This window comes from Bos grunniens, chromosome X (assembly GCF_055505025.1).
Source record: "Bos grunniens cultivar Pamir isolate PY7600 chromosome X, Bosgru_T2T1.0, whole genome shotgun sequence".
Taxonomy (NCBI): Eukaryota; Metazoa; Chordata; class Mammalia; order Artiodactyla; family Bovidae; genus Bos; species Bos grunniens.
Window position 1 is genome coordinate 25,487,274 of NC_141194.1, and position 13,680 is coordinate 25,500,953.

Here is a 13,680-nt window from a genome sequence, read left to right on the forward strand (position 1 = left end):
GGTTTCTCCATAGGGAATAGAGTGTTTAAGGGCTCATGTGCAGACCCTGGTCATGCTTGGAAGACTGGATGTGACAGAGAGGAGAACAGGCATATGGCTGATGGAAGATGAGATGAGGCCCATTTTTTTCCAACCAACATAAATAGGTTCAGTACCACTCTATACTGGCAAGGCTCCTGTGTTTTTCTGACCCATGTCTCTAACATTTGGCCTGAAAAATCTTGTCCTTTCTTGCAGATGATGGACACAGTCTACATGAGATATGAGAGCTCCTTTAACCCCAAAATACCATCCTAAAATAGTGTTGCCTAAAAAACCTTGATGAAATGTTTATTTCTTCATTATAAAAAAGGCCTTTCCAAGCCTATTTTAATGGAGATTTTAGAAAGAGTGGTATAAAACAATAATAACTTAATATGATGTAGTTGTATCTATTTTTCCTCTTAAATAAATTACAGATCTAGAAAATATTAGATGGGAGTATAGGATTAGAAGGAAAATACAACATCATCTGGTCCAGACACTGCATTTTACAGATGATAAAATTGAGGCTCAGTAAAGGCTCACACACCTAGTTAAGCACAAATCCAGAACTAATCCCTAAGACTCCTGATTCCAGCCCAGTGCTTTTTTCCATTATACTATCATAAAACATTAAGAGAATAGTGGTCCCCTGGGGCAAGGATGAAGGAGTGCTAGAAAGGAATAGAAAGCAGAATAGAGAAAAGGAAATCTACTGATCACATACAATTATTTTTCTAGGGTTGATCCACATAACAGTCATTAGCAGGAATGAATTTAATTAAATCAATATTAGATATGAGGTCAATTAGCCCCACAAATTAGTGGTACCTTTTGACTAAAGTTTAGCAATAGTAAAAATCTTAAAGGTCAGGGCTGAGGAAACCTGCACTCACATCATTCCCATCCAAAAAGCTATGAACCTAGAATAAGATAGGAGCAGTTGTTCAAGTACCTTTTATATTAGTCAGTTCTGTTACAAAAGCAAATTGCTTAGGATTGGAAAGTAGATAAAAGGAAGACTGTCTTTTCTAAAGTTGGAGGGATATTATTTCTCCTCTAAGTCAGAAAATAAATGAATAAAGAGAGTTAGGTATACAATATTACCCCGAAAATCCAGTTCTTCTAAGTACATATTTATTCATTTCAAAAATACCTATATAGTAAGTTCAATGAATAAGAGTAGCCAGAAAACTGGAAACATGCAATAACTAATCTGTATCATATATTAAGCAAGTCTTAATACATTTGAAATGATAAAATATCTCTTCTTCTTTACTCATGTTTTATCATGCATGTTGTGTTATTCTGTTATTTTTATTCTAACTCATGAGGTGGACCCATGTGAAATTAATTTCATCTTCTTTGTATATGATGAAAAATAAACTCGTAAATTGAATAAAACCAATTAATGAAAACTTCGTTGCATATAGTGGGTAATTAGTAAAGATTTGTTAGGTAAAATGCTTCTCGAAAGTTGAAAAGTAAATTTCAAAAATAAATTTGAATAAATACTTTTTATAAATCAAAAGTGAAATACTTCTTTTAGTTTTTTCATTTCCTAATTGGAAATTGTATCTCTTGGTTTTCTCTGCTTAGGAAATTTACATCAAATGAGATAATGCAATCAAAATCAGAGTAGCCTAGAATAAGACAACAACTTCAAAGTCTCAGTAGCCCAATTTTAGCCAGGAAGGAGTCACTAGGGTTCAAGGGGGAAGTTAAACTTGTACAACACCCATTTCACATGAGGCATTGTAAGTGCCCCATTTTTGTCAGGGTGGTTGGTGTCAGTGGGGTCCAGTGAGAAATTGAACATATGCATTCACCCAGCCTTTATGCTGCACATCAGTGGGAGACTGTTGATCCGGGAGTTTGGGGCTGCTCCCATAGTTCGGTTCAGTTCAGTAGCTCAGTCGTGTCCAAATCTTTGCAACCCCATGGACTGCAGAATGCCAGGCTTTCCTGTCCATCACCAACTCCCAGAGCTTGCTGAAACTCATATCCATTGAGTTGGTGATGCCAATCCAACCATCTCATCTACTGTCGTCCCCTTCTCCTCCCACCTTCAGTCTTTTCCGGCATCAGGGTCTTTTCCAATCAGTCAGTTCTTCCCATCAGGTGGCCAAAGTATTGGAGCTTCAGTTTCAGCATCAGTCCTTCCAATGAATATTCAACACTGATTTCCTTTAGGATTGACCGGTTTGAACTCCTTGCAGGCCAAGGGACTCTCAAGAGACTTCAACACCACAGTTCAAAAGCATCAATTTTTCGGCGCGCATTTTTCTTTGTAGTCCAACTCTCACATCCATACATGACTACTGGAAAAAACATAGCTCTGACTGGACAGACTTTTGTTGGCAAAGTAATGTCTCTGCTTTTTAAAATGCTGTCTAAGTTAGTCATAGCTTTTCTTCCAAGGAGCAAGCAACTTTTAATTTCATGGCTGCAGTCACCATTTGCAGTGATTTTGGAGTCCAAAAAGATAAAGTCTGTCACTGTTTCCATTGTTTCTCCATCTATTTTCCATGAAGTGATGGGACTGGATGCCATAATCTTAGTCTTATGAATGTTGAGTTTTAAGCCAACTTTTTCACTCTTCTCTTTCCCTTCATCAGGAGGCTCTGCAGTTTCTCTTTTCTTTCTGCCATAAGGGTGGTGTCATCTACATATCTGAGGTTATTGATATTTCTCCTGGCAATTTTGATTGCAGCTTGTGCTTCATGCAGCCCAACATTTTGCATGATGTCCCCTGCATATAAGTTAAATAAGCAGGGTGACAATATACAGCCTTGACATGCTCCTTTCCCTATTTGGAACCAGTCTGTTGTTCCATGTCCAGTTCAAACTGTTGCTTCTTGACCTGCATACAGATTTCTCAGGAGGCAGGTCAGGTGGTCTGGTATTCCCATCTCTTGAAGAATTTTCCACAGTTTGTTGTGATCCACACAGTCAAAGGCTTGGCTTAGTCAGTAAAGCAGAAGTAGATGTTTTCTGGGAACTCTCTTGCTTTTTCTATGCTCCAATGGATGTTGGCAATTTGATCTCTGGTTCCTTTGCCTTTTCTAAATCCATCTTGAACATCTGGAAGTTCTTGGTTCATGTACTGTTGAAGCCTGGCTTGGAGAATTTTGAGTATTACTTTGATAGCATGTGAGATGAATGCAATTGTGCAGTAGTTTGAGCATTCTTTGGCATTGCCTTTCTTTGGGATTGGAATGAAAACTGACCTTTTCCCGTCCTGTGGCCACTGCTGAATTTTTCAAAATTGCTTGCATATTGAGTGCAGCACTTTAATAGCATCATCTTTTAGAACTTGAAATAGATCAGCTGGAATTCCATCACCTCCACTAGTTTTGTTCATCATGATGCTTCGTAAGGACCACCTGACTTCGCATTCCAGGATGTCTGGCTCTAGGTGAGTGATCACACCATTGTGGTTATCTGGGTCATGAAGATCTTTTTCATATAGTTCTTCTGTGTTTTCTTGCCACCTTTTATTAATATCTTCTGTTCTGTTAGGTCCATACCGTTTCTGTAATTTATCATGCCCATCTTTGCATGAAATGTTCCCTCGGTGTCTCTATTTTTCTTGAAGAGATCTCTAGTCTTTGCCCTTCTATTGTTTTCCTCTATTTCTTTGCATTGATCACTGAGGAAGGCTTTATCTCTCCTTGCTATTCTTTAGAATTCTGCATTCAGATGGTTATATCTTTCCTTTTCTCCTTTGCCTTACGCTTCTCTTCTTTTCTCAGGTATGTGTAAGGCTCCTCAGAGAACCATTTTGCCTTTTTGCATTTCTTTTTCTTGGGAATGGTCTTGATCACTGCCTCCTGTACAATGTCATGAACCTCCGTCCATAGTTAATCAGGCACTCTATCTATCAAATGTAATCCCTTGAATCTATTTCTCACTTCCATGTATAATTGTAAGGGTTTGATTTATGTCATACCTGAATGGTCTAGTGGTTTTCCCTACTTTCTTAAATTTAAGTCTGAATTTAGCAATAAGGAGCTCATGATCTGAGCCACAATGAGCTCCCAGTCTTGTTTTTGCTGACTGTGTAGAGCTTCTCCATCTTTGGCTGAAAACAATATAATCAATCTGATTTCAGCATTGACCATCTGGTGATGTCTATGTGTAGAGTTGTCTCTTGTGTTGTTGGAAGAGGGTGTTTGCTATGACTAGTGCGTTCTCTTGGGAAAACTCTATTAGCCTTTGCCCTGCTTAATTTTGTACCCCCAAGGCCAAATTAGCCTGTTACTCCACCTATCTCTTGACTTCCTGCTTTTGCATTCCAGGCCCCTATGATGAGAAGGACATCTTTATTTTGTTGATAGTTCTAGAATGCTTTTATAATTAGTATTGTAAATAATGTTGCTATGAACATTGGGTCCATGTATCTTTTTGAAGTACTGTTTTTTGTTTTTTTGGCTGTGTACCCAGCAGTGGAATTGCTAGATCATATGGCAGTTATATTTTTAGTTTTTTGAGGAAATTGCATACTGTTTTCTGTAGTGGCTGAACCAGTTTACAACCCCTCCAATACTGTGCTAGAATTTCACTTTCTCCACATTCTCACTAGCCTTTGTTTTTAAGTTTAGTTCAGTTCAGTTCAGTTCAGTCGCTCAGTCATGTCCGACTCTTTGCGACCCCATGAATCACAGCACGCCAGGCCTCCCTGTCCATCACCAACTCCCAGAGTTCACTCAAACTCACGTCCATCAAGTCAGTGATGCCATCCAGCCATCTCATCCTCTGTCATCCCCTTCTTCTCCTGTCCCCAATCCCTCCCAGCATCAGAGTCTTTTCCAATGAGTCAACTCTTCTCGTGAGGTGGTCAAAGTATTGGACTTTCAGCTTCAGCATCAGTCCTTCCAAAGAACATCCAGGACTGATCTCCTTCAGAATGGACTGGTTGGACCTCCTTGCAGTCCAAGGGACTCCCAAGAGTCTTCTCAAACACCACAGTTCAAAAGCATCAATTCTTCGGCGCTCAGCTTTCTTCACAGTCCAACTCTCACATCCATACACGACCACAGGAAAAACCATAGCCTTGACTAGACGGACCTTTGTTGGCAAAGTAATTTCTCTGCTTTTGAATATGCTGTCTAGGTTGGTCATAACTTTCCTTCCAAGGAGTAAGCGTCTTTTAATTTCATGGCTGCAGTCACCATCTGCAGTGATTTTGGAGCCCCCAAAAATAAAGTCTGACACTGTTTCCACTGTTTCCCCATCTATTTCCCATGAAGTGATGGGACCAGAAGCCATGATCTTAGTTTTCTGAATGTTTGATTAGATCCTCTTTATTTTGCTTTCATTTCTCTTGCCTTATAAGCCCAACCCAAAAAAATATTGCACAATTTATGTCAAAGAGTGTTCTGCCTATGCTCTCTTCTAGGAGTTTTATGCTTTCAGGTCTTACATTTAGATCTTTAATCCATATTGAGTGTATTTTTGTTTTTGGCTTGAAGAAATGTTTCTAATCTCATTCTTTTTCCTGTATCTGTCTAGTTTTCTCAGCACCACTTATTCAAGAGGCTGTCTTTTCTCCCTTGTAATTTCTTGCCTCCTTTGTTGGAAATTAATTGATGATAATCATGTGGGCTTATTTCTGGACTCTCTGTACTGTTGCATTGGTCTATGTGTCTATTTTTGTATCAGTATCATGCTGTTATGATTACTGTGGCTTTGTCATATAATCTGAAGTCAGGGAGCATGATATCTCTGGCTTTGTTCTTTTTTCCTTTAATTTGCTTTGGCAATTTGGGGTCTTTCATGGTTCTATATAAATTTTAGGATTATTTGTTATAATTCTGTGAAAAAGGTCATGCATAGTTTGATAGGAATTGCATTAAATCTATAAATTGCTTTGGCAAGTAAGGACATTTTAATAATAATTCTTCCAATTCAAGAACATGGGATAGCTTCCCTTTTTTGTATTATTTTCAAATTTCTTCATTAATGTTTTATAGTTTTCATAGTATAGGTCTTTTACCTCCTTGTTTAAATTTATCTGTGGGTATTTTATTCCTTTTGATGTGATTGTAAATGGGATTATTTCCTTAATTTCTCTTTCTGATAGTTCATTACCAGTATATAGAAAAGCAACAGACTTGTGTATATAATCTTCTATACTGCAACTTTTCTGAATTCATTTATTCTATCATGTTATCTGTAAATAGTGATAGTTTTACTTCTTCCGTTCAAATTTTGATACCTTTTATTGCTTTTTCTTGTTAGATTGCTGCAGCTATGACTTCCAGTACTATGTTAAATAGAAGAGATGAGAGTGGGCACCTTGTCTTGTTCCTGAATTAGAGGAAAAGCTTTTAGCTTTTCACTGTTGAGTATTATGTTAGTTGTGTATTTGCCACATATGGCCTTATTTTGATGAGATAGTTCCCTGTATGCCCACTTCCTGGAAATTTTGTTTTATTATTAATGTGTGTTGAATATTGTTGAAAGCTTTTTCTGCATCTACCTGCCTATGGTTTCTTTTGTTTTTTTTTAAACTTTATATAATTGTATTAGTTTTGCCAAATATCAAAATGAATCTGCCACAGATATACACGTGCTCCCCATCCTGAACCCTCCTCCCTCCTCCCTCCCCACACCATCCCTCTGGGTCGTCCCAGTGCACCAGCCCCAAGCATCCAGTATTGTGCATCTAACCTGGACTGGCATCTCGTTTCATACATGATATTTTACATGTTTCAGTGCCATTCTCCCAAATCTTCCCACCCTCTCCCTCTCCCACAGAGTCCAAAACTGCCTATGGTTTCTATTCTTCAATTTGCTGATATGGAGTATCACATTGATTGATTTGTATATATTGAACAATTCTTGTATCCCTGGGATAAATCCCACTTGATCATGGTGTTTGATTCTTTTAATGTGTTGTTGGATTCAGTTTGCTACTATATTTGTTGAGGATTTTGTGCCTATGTTCACCAGTGAAAATAGCTTTTACTTTTCTTTATTTTTTTTTGTAATGTCTTTGTTTGGGTTTGATATCAGAGTAATAATGGGCTTGTAGAATGAATTTGGCGAAGAAGGCAATGGCACCCCACTGCAGTGTTCTTGCCTGGAGAATCCCAGGGACAGAGGAGCCTGGTGGGCTGCCACCTATGGGGTCACACAGAGTTGGACACAACTGACGCGAGTTAGCAGCAACAGCAGCAGCAGAATGAATCTGGAAGTATTCCATCCTCTTCATTTTTGGGGAGAATAATTTGAGAAAGATAGGTATTAGCTATGTTTGGTATAATTCCCCACTGAAGCCATACAGTTCTGGACTTTTGTTTGATGAGAGTTTTTTAAATTACAAATCAAATTTCACTGCTAGTGATTGGTCTGTTCAGATTGTGTATTTCTTCCAGATTCAGTCTCAGAAATTTGCATTTTTCTAGAAATTTGTCCCTTTCTTCTAGATTATCCATTTTGTTGGCATGTAACTGTTCAGTTGATTAAGTGCATGTCTGTGGTATCAGTTGTTATTTTTCCTCTGTCATTTCTTATTTTCTTTATTTGAGTCCACTTTTCTTGATGAGTGTGGTTAAAGGTTTATTAATTCAGTTTATCTTTTCAAAGAAGCAGCTCCTCTTTTCATTGAATTTTTTATTGCTTTTGTTTTCCTTTGATCTCTTTTATTTCCTCTATTATCATTTTCTTCCTTCTGCTGAATTAGGGTTTCCTTTAGTCTTCTTTTTCTAATTCTTTTAGACGGAAGTTTAGATTGTTTATTTGAAATTTTTTGTGTCCTTTGTTTTCTTCTTTCTACCCTCACTTTCTTGTGATCTTTCTTTTGTCCAAAATGACTTTGTCCTTCCTCTATAACAATAAATCTCTCACAGTTTTTTTAGATAATTGTATGACTCTATAGTTCCCTTCATTTATTTTTCACTTATATGTACAGTACTCAGTGGTAAAGAATCTGCCCGCAATGCATGAGACGCAGGTTTGATCCCTGAGTCTGGAAGATCCCCTGGAGAAGGAAAAGACAACCCACTCCAATATTCTTGTCTGGGAAATCCCATGGACAGAGGAGCCTGGAGGGTTACAGTCTATGGTGTCACAAAAGATGCAGTCACAACTTAGCGACCAAACAGCAGTACTTTTCAGATCAGATCAGATCAGTCTCTCAGTTGTGTCCGACTCTTTGCGACCCCATGAATCGCAGCACGCCAGGCCTCCCTCTCCATCACCAACTCCCGGAGTTCACTCAGACTCATGTCCATCGAGTCAGTGATGCCATCCAGCCATCTCATCCTCTGTCGTCCCCTTCTCCTCTTGCCCCCAATCCCTCCCAGCATCAGAGTCTTTTCCAATGAGTCAACTCTTCGCATGAGGTGGCCAAAGTACTGGAGTTTCAGCTTTAGCATCATTCCTTCCAAAGAAATCCCAGGGCTGATCTCCTTCAGAATGGACTGGTTGGATCTCCTTGCAGTCCAAGGGACTCTCAAGAGTCTTCTCAAACGCCACAGTTCAAAAGCATAAATTCTTCGGTGCTCAGCCTTCTTCACAGTCCAACTCTCACATCCATACAAGACCACAGGAAAAACCATAGCCTTGACTAGACGAACCTTTGTTGGCCAAGTAATGTCTCTGCTTCTGAATATGCTATCTAGGTTGGTCATAACTTTCCTTCCAAGGAGTAAGCGTCTTTTAATTTCATGGCTGCAGTCACCATCTGCGGTGATTTTGGAGCCCAGAAAAATAAAGTCTGACACTGTTTCCACTGTTTCCCCATCTATTTCCCATGAAGTGATGGAGCCAGATGCCATAATCATCGTTTTCTGAATGTTGAGCTTTAAGCCAACTTTTTCACTCTCCACTTTCACTTTCATCAAGAGGCTTTTGAGTTCCTCTTCACTTTCTGCTATAAGGGTGGTGTCATCTGCATATCTGAGGTTATTGATATTTCTCCTGGCAATCTTGATTCCAGCTTGTGCTTCTTCCAGCCCAGCGTTTCTCATGATGTACTCTGCATATAAGTTAAATAAGCAGGGTGACAATATACAGCTTTGACTAACTCCTTTCCCAATTTGGAACCAGTCTGTTGTTCCATGTCCAGTTCTAACTGTTGCTTCCTGACCTGCATATAGATTTCTCAAGAGGCAGATCAGGTGGTCTGGTATTCCCATCTCTTTCAGAATTTTCCACAGTTTATTGTGGAAATGGTAACTAATGTGCACGTTTTATTTTGTGTCCAGCTTTTTTAAAAAATTGAAATATAGTTGATTTCCAATATTGTGTTAGTTTTAGGTGTACAGCAAAGTGATTCAGTTTTATATATATATATATTTTTTCTTTTAGATTATTTTCCATTATAGGTTATCATAAGGTATTAAATGGAGAAGGCAATGGCACCCCACTCCAGTATTCTTGCCTGGAAAATCCCATGGACAGAGAAGCCTGGTAGGCTGCAGTCCATGGGGTCGCTGAGGGTCGGACACGACTGAGCGACTTCACTTTCACTTTTGACTTTCATGCATTGGAGAAGGAAATGGCAACCCACTCCAGTGTTCTTGCCTGGAGAATCCCAGGGACTGGGGAGCCTGGTGGGCTGCCGTCTCTGGGGTCGCACAAAGTCGGACACGACTGAAGTGACTTAGCAGCAGCAGCAAGGTATTAAATATAGTTCCCTGTGTTATGCAGTAAATCCTGGTTGTTTATCTGTTTTATATTTAGTAGTGTATATATGTTAACCTGCTTCTAATTTATCCCTCCTCCCCCTCCCATGCCTGTGAGTCTGTTTCTGTTTTGTGTGTTGATTCATGTGCTACTTTTTAGATTCCATATATAAGTGATATCATATAATAATTATCTTTCTCTGTATGACTTCTTTTTTTTAAATTTTATTTTTAAACTTTACATAATTGTATTATTTTTGCCAAATATCAAAATGAATCCATCACAGGTATACATGTGCTCCCCATCCTGAACCCTCCTCCCTCCTGCCTCCCCATACCATCCCTCTGGGTCGTCCCAGTGCACTAGCCCTAAGCATCCAGTATCGTGCATTGAACCTGGACTGGCTTTTACTTAGTATAATAATCTCTAGGTCCATCCATGTTGCTGCAGTTGGCAATATTTCATTCTTCTTTATGGCTGAGTAATATTCCATTGTGTATATATGTACCACATCTTCTTTAACCTTTCCTCTGTCAATGGACACTTAATTTGCTTCTGTGCCTTGACTATTGGAAATAATATTGCTCTGAACATTGGTGTGCATGTATCTTTTCTAATTAGGGTTTTCCTGTTTTCCAGATATATGCTTAAAAGTGGGATCCTTGGAGCACATGGTAGCTCTATTTTTAGTTTTATAAGGAATCTCCATACTGTTTTCCATGGTGGATGTATCAGTTTATACTCCCACCAACAGTGTAGGAGGGTTCCTTTTTCTCCACACCCTCTCCAGCAATTGTTTGTAGATTTTTGGACAGTAGACATTTTGATCAATGTGAGGTGATACCTCATTCTAGTTATGATTTGCATCTCTCTAATAATTAATGATGTTGAGCATCTTTTCATGTGTCTCTTGGGCATCTGTATATCTTTGGAGAAATATCTATTTATTAATAGGTCTCCTGGCCATTTTTTGATTGGGTTGTTTGGTTTTTTGTTATTCAGTTGTATGTGTTGTTTGTATATTTTGGTAATTAGCTCCTAGTCAGTTGCATCATTTGCAAATACTTTCTCCTAGTCTATAGGTTGGACTTTCATATTGTTTATGGTTTAAGGAACCTCCATACTGTTTTCCATAGTGGCTGCACCAATTTACATTCTCACCAACAGTGTAGGTGGGTTCCCTTTTCTGCACACCTTCTCTAACATTTATTATTTGTAGACTTCTGATGATAGCTACTCTGTGTCCAGCTTTTAAATTTTTTGCCTTAATATTATTTCATTTGCACATGAGCATTATCAGTATCCTCACATATGGCTCAATATTCTCTCTCATTTAATCTTATAAAATGCTTCAGAAAGAGATTACATTATCAGTCAAGTACTGTCTTTCTGTAACACATATATATTCTAGACTAAGAGGTAATTTGCCCACTGGAAATGCTAATCAAAGTAAATCATTAGGGAGATAACTGATCAGGAATGTGGTCTGCACAGATGTGGAACCCCCAGATATGGAGGACTGACTGTATTTACTGAAAAAAGCCCTGCATGTAATGGACCTGCACAGTTTAAATCCACACTGTTCAAGGGTCAACTATATATGCTTAAATAGAACAGGTCCATGAAATAAAATGACTTGATTACTTTGGGGCACTATACTGTGACTTTTAAGTGTTATTTGACTAAATTAACAATTTTTAACATAGATGTTTTTCTATTGCATAGATGCTACCTAATTTGTGTACAGAGGTAAAGCCACAATCTTTTACAATTTGAGAAGTTACATATATAGAGAGAACAGTTCTCTTTCTGCTTTCAGTTGTAGTCAATAATCTTCTTTATTCTCCAGATGGTACAATCTAGCCTTTAGCAGTACAATATTGTTTTGAGTTATTTGCTTGCTGGTTGCCCTGGGGATTAAAATTAGATCATAATTTAAAACAACCTAATCAGATTAATACTAACTTAATTTCAATTGTATACTTTGCTCCATTGTAGCTCCTTTCCCTCTTCCTCTTTCGTGCTGTTATTGTCATACAAATTACACCTTTATTAGGCATTATACTATGCATATATTGTACATTATATTTACTATACCTTATAAACTCATCAATACAATTTTATAATTATAGCTCTATGCTATAGTCTTTTAAACTATATAGGAGAAAAAAAAGTTATTAGGAAAAATACAATTATACTGTCTTTTATATTTACTTATATAGTTTCCTTTACTCTTGTGCTCTTTATTTTTGTACTGAGGTATGATTGACATAAACAAAGCTTGCACATATTTAATGTGTACATCTTGATGAGTTTGATAAGTATATACCTGTGAAGCCATCCCTATATATAATACCATAAACTGAACTACCACTTGTAAAATTTTTCTCCTTTTTATTTCTTTATGAGCATAAGTAAAACTATGTACCCTTTAATCAATGTATCACATGGAATTGAGTTACTGTCTAGTGTACTTTCATTTCAACCTCAAGGACTCTCTTTAGTATTTCTTATCAGGTAGGTCTGCTAGTGATGAATTCTCTTAGTTGATGTTTATATGGGAATGTTGTAATTTCTAATTCATTTCTGAAGAATGTGTGAGTTGCTCAGTCGTGTCTAACTTTTTGCAACTGCATGGACTGTAGCCCGTCAGGCTCCCCTGCCCATGAAATTCTCCAGGCAAGAATACTGGAGTGGACAGCCATTCCCTTTTCCAGGGGATCTTCCCAACCTAGGGATCAAACCCAGGTGTCCTGCATCACAGGCAGATTCTTTGCCATCTGAGCCAAAAGGGATGCCCTTCTGAATAGTTTTGCCAAATATAGGACTCTTGGTTGACTGTCTTTCTTTTAGAACTTTGAATATGTAATCCCACTGCCTTGTGGCCTTGATGGTTTCCAGTATTTGGGGCAGTGTTTGACAATAACTCTTTTAAAGAGATAGAGCTGGAACAAAATCATTGGTTTACAGTGGCAAGCTGGTAGACTGCTGGGAAACTCATTCCAAGGGGTGATGCAGCAGTCTGCAGATGTGGCTCATGTCAACTGAAGCCTAACATCAAGTAGAGGTTTGTTCCCTCGGGTGTTCAGCTCTACCTAAACGTGTCAGACAACCTTCCCAAAGGATGAAATATTTTGAAATGAGTTGGCATTCACCAAGGAGACACTTTGTAGGTGAAAGAAAGTCAAAGTGAGGAAGTCACATGTGCAAATCAGACTTCAGAAAGGATGTGGTCTGATTGGGAAGTTCAGCTACAATGCAGGAGGAATGCAGGGCTGGTGAAAATGGTAAAAGGTTGGTAGTGACATTTTAGTGGACCTTTTAGATGACCCCTTGGAAAGTGGACACAATACTGATATGAATGGTGGAAGATAAAATCAGATTTACTTTCCAGATGTTTGTGAAAGGAAGGGAATTAGGGACATCTTTGCAGGTTCAGTTACCAAATACTGTAGACCCAATCCCAAATCAGTCTTAAGGACAGCCTGAGGGAAAGAGTAACAGATTCATACTCAGGCCACTCAAGCACATATTTGCTCAAGAAATCAGACAGGATTAGGCCCCCTTACAGGCCAGCAGCAGAGCAATGAACCTACACAGTGAAGTAGACTTAAGTAGAGAAAAGACTTTGTTTTGTCTGATCATTGCCACTCTACAAGTTACCTGACCAGGGAAACAGAACTAAGTTAAAATTTTAAATGAGGGTCAGAAATCTACAGATTTGAGGAAGATGATCATAAAAGGAAGCTACAGAGTAATATTTCCTCCTGGGAAAGGAAGGAATAAGCTTTGAGGTCATATTGAACTAGTTTTATACCATGATCTAGCCACTTTGTCAGTTTGTTAACTTCCTCATAGTTGTGAAGGTTAAATTATTGTTAAAATAGTACTTGTGTAGACCACTTATTGTTGTCTATGACATTATAGACACTCAATAAATTTTTATTGTTATTATTCTCCAATCATAGAATATCTCTTTGGAATAAGAAATGAAGTAAAAGTTTTGCTCAAACAAATTATTTT